The sequence below is a fragment of the Etheostoma cragini genome, chromosome 2 (assembly GCF_013103735.1).
Source record: "Etheostoma cragini isolate CJK2018 chromosome 2, CSU_Ecrag_1.0, whole genome shotgun sequence".
Lineage (NCBI taxonomy): Eukaryota > Metazoa > Chordata > Actinopteri > Perciformes > Percidae > Etheostoma > Etheostoma cragini.
This window is the reverse complement of record NC_048408.1, coordinates 21803144-21821937: the sequence shown is the minus strand read 5'-3', so window position 1 is coordinate 21821937 and position 18794 is coordinate 21803144. Positions and strand designations below refer to the sequence as shown.

The 18794-nt window shown below is 39.4% G+C and overlaps 1 protein-coding gene across 1 annotated transcript in view; it reads left to right on the top strand.

Annotated features, from left to right (window-relative positions):
• The first annotated feature begins 2375 nt into the window (after positions 1-2375).
• add3a (adducin 3 (gamma) a) overlaps positions 2376-18794 on the top strand; it is a 98667-nt gene continuing 82248 nt past the window's right edge. Inside the window, exon 1 of the mRNA XM_034883376.1 lies at positions 2376-2395. The gene's annotated coding sequence lies outside the window, so the exon portion shown is untranslated. The remainder of the gene's footprint in view (positions 2396-18794) is intronic.

The window sequence follows — 18794 nt, the reverse complement described above, 5'->3', positions numbered from 1 at the left end:
ATTGTATCTGCTCTTGAAGAAGACACTTCATGAATGTAGCAGAGTGTGAACAACAGACAAAAGGCAGAAGAAAAAGCACCAAATGGAAAATCAACAAGTAACATCAGTTAATCAACATCAAATAATTAATTATTGTCTGTCACTGCATAGATGCAGAATCGTTCAGGTCGGAATCGTTATTTCAATGTCCCTACTGAGAACTGCCCCCCCCCCCCCCCCCCCCCCCCCCCTTCTAGTATTTAGGGAGTTGCAAGCTGTTTGGCTGTGTAGCAGAGAGTAGTGGACAGGATGGGTAGTATGGTTTGACCCCGTTCAGGATGCCACAGCACAATAGGCGAGTATTTGTGTCTTAAACCAGATTTGAGACACGGATGGGAAAATTCAGTCAGTATATTGGAAAATAAATGTAACTACTACCTATCCATCTATTTAGCTATCTGTCCTCAGCTTTGTGAGGTTGCTGCCTAACAAGAAACAAAACACAGAATTGGCAGAGAAAAAACTTGTATGGTAAGCAAGTAAAACTTGTATGGTAAGCCATGTGGAATGTTAATTTTGTCTTTTTGGCAATAAGACTACCAGGAGGTGCCAACTTCCTCTTGTATAGTAAAGTATAGGCTTTTGATACAAAAGCCTAAATCATATTTGCTCATAAAAGCCAAAAATGCAAATTGTAAATGTTACTATCTAAAAACTATATGAATAAAAGTGATGCTGGTGCCCTCAGGACAACGATTTATTTTATTTCAGTGTAAAGCTCTAACTCTCTCTAGCACTCAAGAGTTTCACATACATGCCAGTGTCAAACACAAACACTCGCAGTGTGTGTGCAAATTGGCAATGGTGCTGTTCTTGGAACTGCACTCATCTCAGCCTACAGGTTGTATACACACCCCTACGGCCGCTAGATGGAAGCAGTGCAGCATATTTGTATGAGTCATATATTATTTTTTTGGTGTTGCTATGTTTTGTTATGTCATGTTATGTTGCCTGACCCTCAACTAATTCAGTCTTTCCACCAAAAATACATAATTACCCTTTACATCACAGAATAAGGTAATACTAAGTTTAGTATTACCTTATGAATGCTAGATAAAAGCTCATTAAAATGACATATACAGCCTAGATCATGGATCTTCCAAAGGTTGCCTGGTAGCATTAGAGGGGCTTCCAAATTATTGTTAATTTTTTAAAGTTTTAAAAAAAATTGAAAAGTCTTAACACGAATCCAATATATTATGAGCAAATATAAATTCACACTGCTAACTGGCCTATAGATACGTTAGACACTTAGGTAGCCATCCACAGATACAGTACATATCCTAAGGATTCACTGTGCCACATGTTTGTTTGACATTAAAACATGATTTATAATATCCTACCAACAATTATTAGGCCATTTAATAGCATAGTTTTCTATGCACTAAACATGTGTTTCTATAAAGGTTTTACGCCTACATGTTAACTTAGGCTCAGTTTAATATGCAAAACCACTGTACAAAATATGTACTAGAGGGTCCCTGGTCCTCTCTTTCAGCTAAGGGGGCCTTGGCCTAACAAACGGTGATAACCCCTGGCCCAAAGAGTACACACTGAACATAAGCTGAAGATCTTTGATGTATTTGCATGGGAGCGTGCCTATGTTCCCACAGCCCTATGATCCCACATTTCCTTTATCCTTTTTAGTATCAGCTTTTATACCCCTTTATCCCAATTTGGGGTTATGGTTACCCTATAACCCTAACCTTAGAAAAACTCTTAGAAATGTGGGACCATAGGGATGACCTCATTTGCATACAGCAAATTAATTATATTTTCTGCATAAATACTATACAGCATACTTATAATAGCCTATATAGTATAACAACTTTACAGAATAACAAGTGTAGCCTGTACATTGTCCAAAATACATACTTTAAGATATTGTTTATATTCTGTACTGTGTAACATGTTCCTTGCTTCTGCTAAAGATAGTCTTTCTGTCTGAACTGGGGCATATATAAATAATACACACCAACAACAGCCTGCTCAAGTCACGTGCGCTCTGTCTCAAGCAAGGGATTCGCGAAAAAATGTGTTGCCAGTTTGAATGAATTACGTTCCACTTCCTGCCATATTGTGAGCCAGCAGTTTCGCTTTTGCCGGCGTACTAGATCTATACAGCATGTGTTTGCTGCCTACACTGTCCGCAGGGAGCATGTTTAAGACCACTGTGTTTATTAAAAGCCAGTGAAAGCGTTCGGACACGCCGTGCTTTATCGGAACCGTTCAACTCAAACCAGAAAAACAGATTTAAAAAAAGATCCGGGGGACACTTCTGTTAGGTCGTCTGTCAGCAACCAAGCCTCAAAGAAGGAATGTGGAAGATTTCATTCATTGGTCATTGATCATAACGGTAGGCGTTGCTTTGTGTTTGCATACTCCTATGCCTTGTCTGCTTATAGATGTTTACAAGTGTTTCAATGAAAGATTCTGCCGGTGAAACAAGTTAACGCGTCATACATGCTTCACAGCATTTTGTCCAGCAGCTTGTGAAAATATGCAACATTGTCCACAGTTAGTCACCCAAAACAGCTGCAACGTGGTTCACTTTATTTGTAAATAGCCTATACGGTGAGAGTCATTGTATTTGACAATTGAGGCATACTCTCCACAACGCATCAGTTCTGTAGTTGTTATTTAATGTAGCTGTCATATTTTATCAGTGGTGTAAATATTGGAGGGAAAACAACACTCTGTCAAAAAAGCCCAGGTTTGCTGTGCTCTTTTTATGATAAGAGGTTATAAGTCAGGGTTAGTCGGTATCACTCGCTTACATGTGACACATTTCCTAGACTAAGTATTAATACCAAAATGTGCCAATTTGTGGCGTTCAAGTGACAAGCAAGCACATTATATTATAACAACTCACATATTTCAATGAGATGTAGGTATGAAGAAAGCCTATTTGAAGACAATGTGTGTGTGTGTGTATAGCATCTTTGGATGATCATTAGGATGGCATAAGATGTTGTGACCACTATCATTTTCTGTGTCCTTGTATCTGATTCATATGGCGGGTTGCTGTGTTCTTAGTTACCACTATGAGTCGTCAAAGTCAGAGATCTTCAAGTTGTACACAAAGACAAAGCCCCATGTTGAGCTGATATTTTTTTTGACTCAAAGGAAAATGGCACTGTAAATTATTGGAGGTGGATATTATATTTAGGTAAAATTACTCTATCTTCAGTTTAATTTGCATTTGCATTTCAGGGTACAGACTTGTTTTTTAATGGGCAAAACTATCCACAGGACGTACTTTCCATACGTTATTGGCAGTTACTCATAAATCAATTACTCAGCTCAGTCATGTAGGAGTGTTTGGTATTCTCCCATAGCAAAAATGTTGTCATGGAAACCTTTCACTTGTAGTTTATGTCATTATTGTAAGCTGATCCTGGTTACACCATGATGTTAACAAAAACAGTGCAGAAAGCGGCCATGGATATTATTATTATTATTACTGGGATAATAATACCTTCCTTCTGCAGTAAAGCTTTTGCTGAGTTAAAGAGGCCATCTGGTGGTAATGTCTCACAAATCCTTTCTGCTGGATGACTCTTTGCAGCTAAACGTTTTCTGTCAAGGCGCCTCTGTTGATTAAATGATTTAGCTCCAACTTAACGTTTCTGTTCTTTGTGCACCTTCAATTGTTGAACAAAGTTGGAAGCGGTTGCATCCTCCATCTGTGATTTGAAATCTGCATATTTTGCATGTTGCAATCTGTTTTTTGTTTGTTTAGTTTTCCTACACAAACAAAATTACCTTTGGTGTCATTTCCGACTGGCACTCAGCGGCGTAATCTCACTTCTTCAACCAGATTGGTAGAAGTGGATCTGGTTGTGGACCGGTTATGGGCAGTGATAGCGCAGTGGATATGACACATGCCTTTGGTGTGGGAGATCTGGGTTTGATTCCCACTATTCCCACTTAATTTACCCTGTTTGTAAAGCAAATTTAACATAACGTACTTTTTAATCTCTGAGCTTGGCGAACGGTATTGAGTCTTTTCAAGTCAAAAGGCTGAAGTCCAAGCGAAGTCACTAGTCATTGGTTAAGTCCAAGTCGATTTGCAAGTCTTTTTTTGAAATTCTCGAGTAGAGTCTAAAGTCATCAAACTTGGGACTCAAGTCCAAGTCATGTGACTCTAACCCACATCTCTGATATGTAGTAACAGTGACTCTTACTCACAGTAGGTTCGCATGCAACGAGGTTTACACAGCTATACTATGAATAAAACATTAACTGTTAAATGGCCACCAGATGGGTTGCCTTGTGCATGCTTCAGCTCCTTCTGTCTTTTCGCCTCTTCTGTTTCCCGCCTTTTCACCATTTGTTTTGTCTTTTTCTTCTCCGATTCTTTCCTGTTGTCATGCCCCCAGGTTCTGCAGATCAAAAGTCAGGCACGTTTAACTGCACGTTACCCAAGGGCAACTCCTCAGCACCTCTGGCTTGTAGATATTTCTCAACCTGTAATGACTCTCTGAGGATATCCATTTCCACATCAAAGCCTGGCTTTCTGAACTTAAAATGGACCCAGACAAATATGATAATTGTCTCCAAAAGGCCTGCACTTATATACTTGATTTTTCACTTTTGTTTCTTTTTTCCCCTTCTTTTATTTTGCTCCGCAGAGCCCTCTGAAAAACTGTGAATGTTCACCATATGGACCTGAAATCCAAAACGGTATTCCCCTCCTTCTTTGATTCACTCGGATAGAGGGGGCCCCCGTTCAAAATCCTTCAGGGACTTTCTACGAGTCAGATGTTTAACCCGGAGCCAATGACGGAATAGATAAAAAATGCAAACACACTCCATATTTATTTTTCCGGCACCTCTGCACATCCTCCACTAACTCCAATTTTCCAGTATTTCATAATGTGTTCATGAATATTGCAGTTGCTCGAGACTCCCAGGAGGCGAGACAGCGAGGTTTCTAACTGGTCTTAGTTGACAAAAGAGGAGGAACCATATAACGTACTTCTTAAGCTTAAAATGAAAGTTTCAAATGTGAAAAGTTATTAAGCATAAATTCTACAAAGTCTACACCAGTCTCTGTAATCTGATTCCCATCTTTTCCAAATTATTTTTTATTTATTTAGAAATTAAGAACAACTACAAACAATTCACGGAGACATAAGAACATACAAACTTTATATATATTTATCAACTGTTTCTACTCTGTAAAGCAACTTTGAGCTTGGGAAAAGCGCTATACAAATTCCATTTATTATTATTATTATTATTATTATTAATATTATTATTATTATTATTATTATTATTATTATTATTAAAAGAAATACAGAGAGAAAAGACGGGAAGGAGGGAAACATAAAAAGAACGCAACAGAAAGAGCGACGTCTACAGCTTACAAATAACATATCATCCTTTCCAAATGATTGATGATAATGTAGTCTTTACACAGGTTCAAATTACAAGTCCATCAGATTCCCATAAACAGCTTGTGCAGATAAGTCCAACTATTGGTAGCCATTTCAATACACCTGGCTTCTATTAAACCAGCCTCTCAATCCATACCGACACGTGAATACTTAACGTCATGCTGCAGTTTAGTTGCTCTGCCAACATGACTTTCCAACACACTCAGCATCTACAAAACTGTCCCACTGATTTTGAGGAGGAGGCGTGTCAAAACGTCCGGACACAGACCACTATCTCGTTGAAGAATGTATTTGTGACAATAGTGATTAAAATATACTGTTCTGTTCTTATTTATTTGTGTTGTTGGAAATGTGTGTGTATTTGGAACAGCAACGAGTATGTCCGAGCAACCCAGCTATCTCTAAATAATGCACCAGCCATTGACAATGTAGTATTCTTCACGTCCATATGGGTGTTTGTAATATTCCTATAGTGTTGAGTGTTACAATTCTTGCAGAGTAACATTTAGATAGTCCTTGACGGAGGGGAATCTTTCATCTTAACACATCTGCAGCAGTCTCTCAGTCAGAGCTGCCCTCTTTTGATTATTTTCTCTGCCCTAATGAATGGTTTTTATAATAACCCATGGCAGCTCAGCTAATCTTAAGATCCATGCCGAGACACAGGAAGTACAGTGTCCACTGTGGTGGGGGATAGACAGACAGCCTTGTAGATTAGAGTGGCAGTGACCGGTCGAGTGGCTGCAGCCTGCAGGGACTTAATGAGGCCTGTCCATAGGAAGACTTGATTGCTTGGGAATGTTTCGCTGAAAACAGGAACTGAAGAACAAGGAGGGAGAGAATATTTGATGAATGTAGTTGTGTTGTGCTCTTTGAGTGACAGGTGTGTACAAGAAGATGAGGTGCACAGTATTGCAACCCCTTCAGTGATTTCCTGGTCTCGATAACTATACGGAAAACTTCAGAAAACGTTTTTCTTCTGCATAGCACCCCACAAAAAAGGGAAGTTGTGTGTGCTGGTGAGCCTGAAGCCATTTAAAACGCACACGGACCAGTGAATTTGAACCTGTCCAGAGGATAGAGATGACTTCATCATTACCTCACCCTGCTCTGCTAGAGAACTTATCAAAAACATGTGGCTCCACTCCTTCTATACTGCAAATTGATTGAGTCTTGGACTCCAATGTTTTTCCTTTGTCAGAGGATGTGTGTGTGTGTGTGTGTGTGTGTGTGTGTGTGTGTTTGTGTGCAAGCAGGCTTCTTTTTTATTTCCTTGGATTTCTTGTCTCTCTCTGGGTTTTGACTTCATCTGTCATTCATTTGGCTTGTTTCAGTGTGTAGCTCTGGGTTTGGTCAGACAGGGCCGTGGCCGCTGAGTTAACCGGAATTATCCACCATGCCTGAGCCTGTATGTACACGTCTATTACGCGCATTTAAATCAGATGAAATACATCACGGGGATAACATTTTATTGACCATATAAATAAAATAACCATACTATACTTTAAGTGAATAGTTGGACATTTTGGATTTTGTTACATTTGGACAGAGCCAGGCCAGCTGTTTCCCGCTGTTTCCAGTTGTTGTGCTAAGCTAACTTCTTATTTACTGTACAGACATGAGAGTGGTACCGATCCTCTCATCTAATTCTCTTTCAAAAAACTCTTTACTGGAGTAATTATTTTACAGCAGACTTTATACTTATACTCCTTACATTTTCAAAATAGCCCGTTACTTTTTCAGTTTGGCTTGTTTTCATTCCGGCTTTTCATCGTTCAAAAAACAAAAAAACGTATTCAGATAAATTGTGCCATCTGGATAGAGTGAATCCGTTGCCTTCACTGATTTCTGCAGATAAGCTTGGATGTATATTTACATTCCAATAAAGGCTATTGATAACATGCCTCTAAAGTTTGACTTTTTGCACCATTACAATACTTATACTATACTAGTCATCATAAGACTAATTGTCTATAACTAGTCAAGCACATGTTAATGCTCAGCAGTACACATATTTGGTTCTTTAATGTATTTGCATTGTACTGAAATGCATTCAGTTTCAATGGGCATAAATGCGGCTGAAACGGGTGCATGCCTAATTTTTCAACATTAACATTTTAATACAACATTATAGTCATTATGGCCTTTAGAAAAATATTTCTGGGGGGAGGTAGTGCTCTATAAGCCCCTGTGGCCTTGGTGTTGGATGTTCTCCTTCATGGCATTTTTTTCCCCTTATTATATTACTTTTACTTTTATACTATAAGTCGTTTCGAAACCAGTACTTTTACACTTTTGCTTGAGTAAAAAGCTTGAATTGATACTTAGACTTCCACAGAAGTATTTATAAACCCTAGTATCTATACTTCTACCTGAGTATTTAATGTGAATTTCTTTGACAACTGAGTTCAACCGAGTGCAGATTTACTCTGCCTGCGTGAGCGAGTCCATTGGAATTAATTACTTAATTTTACTGCATAATATTGCCATTTTCAAAACTGATGTGAGGCATTTAGTTAGAGGACTAGGAGTAAGAAATGCACCACATTAAGAGTATTTTGTTGCTTCCTGTGGACACATGGTTGCTTTTTAACGGTTACATGCGTTTGTTTAGATAGAAATAAACCGTTTTGGACGGGGGACTGACGCTTTCATGATGGGGGCGATCATGATCAAGTTGAATTGAGCGGCACTGCTGATCTCTGCAACTTCCATGTTTTATTTGTAATGCTCTGAAGGAATCAGTCAAAGCTGAATAGTCTCTTCTTTCATGCTAGTGTGCATCAACAGTCAGGGTGCTGTTTGATGTGATACATGTGTGGGCTAGGAGTGTTTAGATTCCACAGTTGTTTGGTGGCCAGAGGTCCCAGCGGGGTGGGGTTAGAAAAACTTTATTATACACTTGTGGGTGGGTGAATTACTGAAAGCATCCGGCCTGACTTACAGTACAACTGACATCTGCCCAGTTTGTGGAAGTGTGTACTTTACGTCCATATATGCATCTGTATGCCCTCACTTTGGATGTGCATATGTGTTATGTGTAACTAAACACATATGTAAATATTACATATGTGTTTAGGTTGCATTGGGAGTTACAATAAGTTTGTGATTACACAGGCCTTTCTCTGTTTGTGTGTGAGGGGGCAGTCCTGGCAGAGCGCCGGCTCCGGTCAACAGTCTTCCCAGTGCAAGAAGCGAGAAGGCATTTGCATAGATATTGAAGTGGAGTAACCGTAGCAACGGGGTCAGCTTCCGACCATGGGAGAAGCAGAGGTGCCAAGTTTTGGGCCAAATGAGCTTTTGGAGCAGACAGCGGCTCTTTTGATCCCCGCGGTCGGGACCTTATTAAAGTGTCTCTCTAAGGGGTCAAACATTTGAGATCATGAAAGTTTGAAGCTGACAATGGGATGTTGACTCCACCAGACGTTTGGACTTTTAATCATCTGGAGTCTTTATGAATGATAAGACCTAATATGTTGTATTGTATTTGATATTCCATTGTCATTATCCAGTCATTAAGTTAATAAACCAATGAGCTGAAAATGCAGAAATACCAGAAATGGTTATTACGATTATTTTGTAATCAACCAGAACAGTGGATTAATTCTGTCCTTGTAATGTTGGATCTATAAAGTCCTAATCGTTGATTTTCCTGTTGATGACCAATGAAATGCTGCAATTGTGAGCCTATAACGGCACTAATTTGGAATGCTGTTTGGCCTGGGCTGCTTGCCAGGCAAGAGAGTGAGTGTGCAGCCCCTGTTTGTGAGGGAAGGGGTGGCTGCTTCCCCCATTACTGTGCCCCGAGGGTCCGCATTAATATGGAGATTAGATTAGAAATCTTTCCAGGTCACTTAATCTATTCAATTAACTGACTGTCATTTTGCATATTTACTGGCAAAGAAAAAAATACCAGAATGTACAGTAAAGTACAATCATAGGGTTTGTATTCATTTACCAGTGTGAATCCATTCACCACAGTGTGTTCATGTGAGGGTCATTCATAGCTGTGTGTGTCTGTGTTGGTGTGTGCGTGTGTGTGCGTAGGTGCGTGCGTGCGTGTGTGTTTGTGTGTGTGTGAGAGAGAGAGAGAGAGAGAGATATACAGCCCGGTATTTTCTTCTTTCTTCTCTATATTGAGCCATGTTTTTGGCTGTTTTTATTACACTGCTATAAAAGTCCTACTTAGAAACATAAGTCTTTACACATAAAATCTCACACAGTTTCAGCCCTGAATCCTGCAGTGACATTCAGCTCTCGGTGTGCAACCTTTATTTTGTTGTCATTGTGTAGAAAGATAAATTACTCTGTAACTGACCTGTGTAATGATCTTTTTGGTTTGGAATGTGTATTTCTAAAGGGACACTAAATGGATTTTGATTTCATACCAACCATGCCCAACATGCTGATGTCAGTAGTACTGTGCTGGTGAAAAGCATTCTGGGTGATGAACAAAAAAATGCAGTAGCACTTGTCGACCTGTTACCTTCTCAGTTAATTGACCACCCGCTGGTTCATTTAGAAAACTTTATACACAATGTCTGGTTATGTCACATTTAAAGTAATGGTTTGGAGGAATTTCACCCTAGGGTCCTTTGCACCATGATCTTGAGACAAACAACCCCCAGAAGCTTTTTTCACCTGGTTCGCACAATGGACAATGAAGCGTTATTACCTGATTAGCTTAGTGCAGGCGCAAATAGAACCAACTTTATAATCGTAAATGACCCCACTTATAATGCTCGAAATGATATACCAATCTTCTACAGTTGTACAAATATGTTATTTGCTCATAAAGTTATGAATTGAAAAGTTTGTAAGTACGCCAGCAATTCATTTAAATAACACTTGCCTGCTGGCTTCTGCTCTCTGCTGCTGCTGCTACCGGGCAGTAAGAACGCTTAGGGACGTCTACAAATTACAACACCAAAAAGAGATACGGAAAAAAACATTTCTTAATTTAACTTGTGTTTTTAAAAGTAAGGGCTGTAGTACAACTAGCAGGAGACAAGTTATAATTGAGGTAAGTTTGGAGACACAACCTTGTTTAATCATTAAATTAATAACTATGTTTGTGTGTGTGTCTGAGCGCATGCAGATATATGAACTCTGGTTGGTCTCATGTTTCCAGGAAACATGCTTTATTGCCTCTCTGACCAAACATCTACATTTACATCATCTGCCACTGTTTTATATGGCACACCCATGCCTCGGTTCCTGTTTGTGCACACACACACCCACACACACACGCGGCATTGTCACATCACACAATGCCAAATCATTGTTGGCAGCACTGAGTTTAGCTGGCTGCTGAATCCTAGTGTTGGTGTGGGTATGTATTGTGCTGTCTCTGTTGTCTTGTCTCTAACTGGGTCAGCTTGTGTACTAAATGATGATTCTCATCCTTGTTGTCACTGAACTAAAACGCTGTGTCAGCACTGCCCAGTGTGATCTTAATGTTGTGTCTTGGCAGTTATTTGTTGTCCTTAGTCATGGTTTTAATTGATTTAGTGTGCTTTCTTTGGATGTGTGGTGTGGTAGGGCATGACAGGACAAGACGTGACATGAAGCCAAATGTCGGCTTACAAAACAGCGTTGATGCTCCCAAGGCAATCAGAGTAGTTACAGTTGCACCACACTCAATACTGTGGTATTTCTGCATTTGTGCCTCCCAGAAATCCCTTGTTAACCAGTTGAGTGTTAGCACATTAACTAAGCTGGCAAAAATGATGGTACGTTGTGTTTAAATGTACAGTACATGGTATGGCGGTGCTGGTGGTGGAGGAGTGTGAGTCATCGTGGTGCAAATCCAGTTTGTTTATTTCAATCAGGAGAGACGTGTTTGTAGATATGCAAATAAGATTTATTGTACAGCTCAAATGAAGACCGAAGACCAGACCGAAGGAAGCTCCGGACCGGAGTAGATGACTGGAGGTGGAAGGGGAGGTGGAGGGTTGCACTCTTTGCCTGCAACGACAGCTGAATGGCAAAGGGAGAAACGATTATTTAAAGCAGGGTTGTGACTCTGTGATTGGCCCTTGCCATTTGTGTAACAATTCTGATTGGTTTAGCAGGAAGGTGAAAGCCACCAACTGCTGATTTGAGTTAGGTAGAGCATTGATTAAGAGTTAGGTCTACCTGAAAGGATTTACACTGAGATACAGTACATTTCAATTACTAGTTACAGATATGCAACAGTTATACACAGCATGATAAAATTTACATTTATTAGTACAACAGCTGAATTGATCAATTAATAGTTAGGTCTCCCTGAAACAATTTACGCTGAGCTACAAATTATCTTCTGCTGTGTCACAAATAGTCATGTTGAAATGTTAAATCAAAAGCAGCAATATTGCTTGTGTTACATGTTCTAAAGTGACACTTACACATTCACAGTACTCTACTGTGTATTGGTTACATGTCACACATCAATGGGACATTACATATTTTGGGATTGCCTCCTCTTGTGGCGATAGTCATTCCTAAATAGCAAATCAAAACCTGATGGAAATCTTGTTTTTGTACATAATTACTGTAGTGAGTGCTAGAAGTGTACTCCAGGGTATGTGACATTGCTGTTGTTGGGTGTTGTCAGAGGTGCAACACATTTTGTAATGAGAGAGAGTAAAACACTGCTTTTCAGCCCAGTAATTAATATGCCCTATATGCGCATCATGGCTGGATTGCATCCAACAATGTACTGTATGTCTGATTATTATAGTGGTTCCTATCAGTAAACTGACCCTGCATAATTAAAGACCAATTGTGTGTGTCCGGGCCAGCTCATGCATCCGGGCATGACTTGATGTAAAAATAATTACAGGACCTATTAAACTCATGCTCTTTAACAAGTAGCTGCAGGTTTTCTGAGTGTTAGGTTCAGGCACCTGGAGATATTATTAAAACCATTAATGAAATGGAAGACCATTAAAATGCTAAGTAACAAACGGGACTCCCTCATGCTCTGAATCATCATTATTTTACCCCTGCCCACAGCTTCCATGAGCAGATAGTACTCCACCATAAGAAGCACTTCTGCTGTATTTTGTAATTATTTTAATCCTTGTTTTGAGCGAGGTAAAAACTACTACACTGTATTCAACCTCAGAGCCATTTACTGTGTCTACTATGCACGTTGCTCTGAGCTGATATAGCTGTGACCACCTCAGTCTCCTCAGCCTGTCTTCTCACCTTAGTTTTGCATTCAGGTCGATTTTTCTGCAAGAAAAACTACAGAACTGTACGTACAGGAACAGTATGTTTTCACTGTGCTGTTGATGTTACTTGTGTTCTGCTGGAGGGCCATTGCATGTCATTAGTGATGCATGTTGCATTATATTAAGTAGCCCCCTTTGGGCATCACAAGCAGTCTGTGTGCATGGTACACACATTGTTCCATTTCTGAGGGTTAACATTATTATGTGCAACCAATCGTGCTCCTTTAGATTTGTTTGAATTCACTGCCTTTTTTTTTCGCACTGTAAAAGGATTATTTGTTTTGATGCATACTAAGGTTTAGAGTTTTTATGCTCTATTACACTTTTCGTTATTATCATTATTGTTATTCCAAAATCTATTATCAGAAGGATGAAAAAACCTCTAATGCGACATACAGCATAGACAGACAGCACCGAGCCTCCCCATCTGTCTCTGCTCCCACCGGCTGTCACTCTTCCTCTCCAGCTCAGTCTTTATGTTATTTTCTCAGTGTTTCCCGATGAGAACCTGCAGAAGCTGATCATTTGATAGCAGATTGCACACACAGTGTTCCCTGTCTGTTTAGTAGTTTCAGTTACTCAAGGGACAATTTTGCATTACATCCTGTATTTTTAAATTTAAATGGCAACACAACCCTTCATTCAAAAGAAAGATCCACCCTAACATAATTAATTCCTTTAAGAAAAAAAAAAACAGTACTGTTGTCAGACCATTAAAATGGGCTACAAAAGGTTTAGGTATCTATAACATTGACTGTAAGTGTCGACTAAAACCAACATTAATATTCTGCAATTAACTGAATGATTAATCAACAAAACCTGTGTTTCAAACATACACAAAAATCATAGCAGTTTGATTTGACAGACAAGGATCAATTCATTAAAAACCATTAGCTACTGTAAACTGTAGAAAAAGAATCAAATCATAAAAGAAATTGCCCATTTCTTTTACAGTACAAATATGTAATGGGACAGAGACAGATGTTGTCATATTTTATTTCAAAGCATTTTATTTTAAAACAAAGCCCCCATAGTAAGCTTCTGCCAGCAGCTGCTTTTGTATTTCACAAAGTTTTTTTAAGACCGGTTTACCTTTTACCTATTTAAAAACAGATTATCATGACAAATACACTTTCTGTCCTATCAGTTCCCCTTCCTGTCCTGATAGTTTGTGTGACACACACAAACTCAAACACTTTCCACTGAGGATGTATCTGGAGGTTGGGAAGAGATACCCAGTCAGATATGCGTGCTTTAGTGTCATGTCTCCGGATCGCATGATGGGAAGTCTGGGAAGTCTGGGAAGGCAGTATTTCCTTTAACCCAGCAGAGGAAATCACTGGATAGGACCCGTCTTTTGTTTTGTCCTTCCAGGATGGTCACTGATACGCTTCAGATGGGAAAACGTACAAAAAGGCTACAACTTGTAGCACAAGGCCATGTGACGTTTCTGTGCCTTTTATGGGCCAACAAAAGTTGTTTATAACTTGGGCAAGTGATGTCATCCATTTTGTGGTCAAAGGGACTGTGATGGTGTGTCCGAAAGACAACACATTAGTTTGAGCCTGATTTCGGTGTGTAGAACTTGTGTTTAACGGCCTCTGGGATGTGACAATAGGGGGAAAAGACAAATGTGTTTGTGGTTTGTGTCTGTGTTTTACAAAATGTTCCCAGCATGAACTAAGGGAATGTACCTTTCATTTATTATTCCTTTTATTTATTTATATTATTAAACACGGAATTTGGAACAAAGCTGTCTGTTGTTAACTCACATGTCATCGTTAGTGCTTCTGTAATGCAAAGTCTCAGATATATTGGTATTATTTTAAGTGGCAGAGCTAGAAATGTAGCATAACTGCAGGTTAGGAAAATAAACTTTTAACAAACAGTTACTTACAAATATGCACGACTTTTACAGCCAAAGAAAGCGATTTACCATTGCTTCAATCCAGTCTTTTTTATTGCTTGTGTGGTTTTCAGTCATATTATTCGCCATCATATGATCATTTTAAATGTAATGTTTCCTGGGAATGGTAGCTGGTTTCCTCTGAGCCGTATCTTGAGCAGTTCCAGTGATAATTTTAGGATAAGACCTTTGTTGCCCTTAGTTCCGGGCCGTTGGCTTGGTGTGTCAGGGCCTTAAAAGGTTTTTACAACTGTTACAAAACTTGTCTGAGTTGTAGTCATAATCATCCTTTCCTACAATTTTTGGCTGCATTGTGGGCTGTTACCTCCTTCAAATAGATGGCCAATGTCAGATCATTAAACACCGATGCAGTTGAAGTGTCTTTGAGCAAAGCACTGAATCTGGATCAGCTCCAGAGGTGGCGCTGCACGGCTGAACACAACCTCTGACTTCACCGAAGAGGAGTGTTTGTCCTGCTTGAATTAATGATGTATCACGTTTTTATGTTCTTATTATTAATAAAACAAATGGAAACTAAAATGGGTGGGACTGTTTCCAGGCTAGTCATGTCATGTACTCTACCTGAGCTCATCCCTTAGCGAGGCTCTCTTACTGTTAATACAGCTGTCTGGGTGATCTGTTCAGAAAGGCTTTGTAGAGAGTGGCGATCTGCCAGCATTGAACACAGATTGACCTGAGGGGGAAAGCGAAAGATTGTGTCATCTCACCAGAACAGTAAATACAATTTCCAAATCGTACACATAACTGTTAAATGCTGGTCTAGTATTAGAAATGTAAAACCAAATGGGCTGTATATAACTAGTGTGTATTTAGTTACCTTTAATAATAATAATAATAATACATTTTATGTATAATGCACTTTTCATCAATAGATCTCAAAGTGCTACAGGTAAAAAAAGAGAAAAATAAAACAAAAAAGGAATTTAAAAAAAAAATGTTTTCAGTATTTAATGTTGTCCAGACCAGAAGCTTTACTTTCAACACAACCTCATTTGTAGCAGGGGCCTTACTAGTGAATCTTTGGTTAACATATCATCTTTTAAACGACAATTCTGCACTAACTTGCTGTTTCTATGCAGCCTGTTTAGTGTGGTTTTCCTCCAACAACAAGTTGATTCTCTGGCAAATTGGATTATCATGTTGTAAGTCTGGGCTGGAGAGGTTCCTGCTGGGCTGGGGCTCTGTGATTGTGAGGGTGTGTTGATGCAGTTTTTCCCCCGAGCGGCAACCTCTGGGCCTGAAAAATGAACTCAATGCAGATGTGCCTTTAACCTGCATTCTAACTAATTTCCAGAAGGGGGTGAATCCACTGGGTCCAAATAGAAGTTGGCTTGTATCAGAGTCTAATGGAAAATGACCCTAATTCTCACTTGATTTTGTTACCTAGTAACAACGTTTACAAACCAGTTGAGTTAAGATGTCAAACAAATTACTATACAGTAACCTGGATGTATGGCGATGCTTTTCAAGTCAGTTAACCTTTAAGTCTACTTGCATCTTTTTGTCAATGAGATATAGCGTCATTTTGGCCTTATGTGTTCTAACCTTTTTGACCAGGTTAATTCTAGGTTATCTTGTTTCTAGGCTAGAGGTTTGGTTCATTGCTAAAATTGCAATTGTGGGGGTGATTGTTAGGTTCAGACGTGGTTTATGTTTCGTTGAACTTTTACAGAGGATGTCAAGGTTAAGAAAATTAACATTTAACTTACAGTTAAGTACAAATGGGCGTGACTGTTTCAGCTACAGAGACACACACACGCACACACCGACGTTTCTATAAAGCAGAGTCAACAGCTGTCAGATTAGGGGGCTTTTAGAGTGGAAAGCAGCACAGACAGAATCACACCATCTAAAAAACTGCTGCTACCAGGTGGAAATTCTGCTTTCTGATGCCATTAGCTCATCAGCCAGGCAGCAAGGTTACATCCAATTAACCATAAAGGGCAAAATCAGGCACCAAGTCTCAACTATGGAAGATATAATTTTGAGTGAATGCTAAGCATGTTAAATGTAGCATCCCTTCAACTTTACTTGGAGAATGGTTTGACTTATGGCTTCCTTGCTAGCAAGGCATTGCATCAAATTAAAGTCTAAGGGAAAAAGTAAACGCAGGCTTCCCATCATCGATGTGCAACTTCACCTTATTAAGCTATTGTGGCAGGATGTTTTCATGTGTGATTACTTTGATAAATGGGTTGATGTTCACACCCGGACAAAGTTTTAAAAAATACCATCTGCTGATGTTCCCTGAATGAACACAGTCCTTATCTCACATCTATTCTGCCAATGATGTGAAGATAATAAAATCCTCACACGTGCCTGCTTTTGCTTTAGGATGAACTAAATTGTTTTAACCGTCGGTTCAGAATTTTACAATTTGCTCTGATGTAAGCTCTTCTCATCTAACTCACTTATCTTCCTTTAGTTTCAAAGTTCCAAGTTACACAAATAAGCTCATTAGCAGTGAAAGGATCACCTGTCATCCTCCTCATAGCTCTGAATTAACTGAGGCTCCATCCACCACGCTATCAGAGAGTTATGGGGACGAACAGAATGGACACTGCAGCTTTTACGTCTTCTCTCTAGCTCTTAACCTGTCTGACAGAATTGGATTAATGAGATGTTGGGATTGTTGTGTAACTGTGGCAAAACTAACACGACAGAAAGCAAAGTTGACTTGTCTTATTCATGGGCTTTTTTTAAATCATTTGAATAAAGTGGTGTCTATTAAAGTTTAGGTCACACCTCAAGCTAGTTGTTGATGGCCTTTTGTCTTTCAAAAGTGGCCTCACCTCCCCTATTATGGCTAAACAATAATTTGTTAAAAAAAACACTTTGACTTTGTCTGGATTTTATATAACGAGGCCGATGCTGTGTGGCTGGACAGTCACATCTGCCAAATAATTATGGCCACCACAGCGGTCAGCAGAAAAGGTTATTATGTAAAGGTCTTATAGCATGAACATTTCACTTTATGCCTGCCAGTGGTCCCACAGTGGCAAGAAATGACAATAGGTGTAAACCAAGTCCCGGGTATCCTGCTCTGCCTTTGACTATGAATGAAACCTCAAATGGGCCAATCTGGAATCTTCCCCTTATGAAGTCATAAGGGGAAATGTTCCTCCCCTTTCTCTTATTTGCCCGCCCATGAGAAAGAAAGACACATCATGGCTTCCAAACAAGCAAAGCATCCCAGTTGGTCAAGGCCACACCCTCAACCTCCACCTTTCACCCCTCTGTCCTCATCAAATGGATTTAAAGCTAAGGACACAGAAATGGCACGTTCTAAGGAAAGCTCATTGTGGGACTGGTTCTAGTGGCTGTCATTTTGCACCAAGGCTTTAGGTTTCAGTAGATGGTTCAGTAGAAACCATAGACTGTATAATATCAATAGACAAAGAATCTGGCTGGGTGAAGTACTGCACATGTAGCAGTGCCCTAAACTTGCATTCTATCTTTATTCCAGCAGAGGACGACACGTGTGGTTGCAAAAGGAGGTTGGTTTCTGTAGAAGTCTATGAAAAAGTGACCCACTTCTCATAATGAGTTTGTGGTCAATCAATAGTTGTAAGTCTTCTGCAACACAGAACAATGTTAATTTTTGTAATTATGGTATATTGTAATTACAAATTTAAGATCAACGGTAAACCAGGGGATGTATTAGACAGTTTGTGGCCTGTCTTATATGTAATATAACTATGGGACAAAGATATATTTAAAACCTAGCAAAGCTAAATCTTCCCTCAAATTATGTTGGCTAGCTTTCAACACCAGTTGCATCCAGATTGCCAGTGAAAGTGTGTAACGTAGAGTGTAAGCAGAGTTGCCAACTCTCAGTTAACGTCACAGTCAGATACCACCCAACATTCCTTTTTCCACCTCCAGTAACATGAAAAATATTTCCGCCAGATCAGCAGGTGGTTTCAATTACTTTTCATTTGGCCAACCTGGACAGAGAGTCTGTTTCCACAACTGCTGGGCCATCTGGGGCTTTTCACTTTTCAGGTGCTCTCCAGCATCTCGCACAACTCCTAAAAGCAAACCAACACTTTCAGTCATTGTGCCCACAGTTACATCATTTTAGCTGATCTGCTAAATACAACCAAATCCTGGGGATTCATATAATCACTTTTATCTTATAGTTTGTTCCATAGTTCTTTAATACACAAGATTTCGAAGCAATTTTGTGTTACTTTGATGTTATTT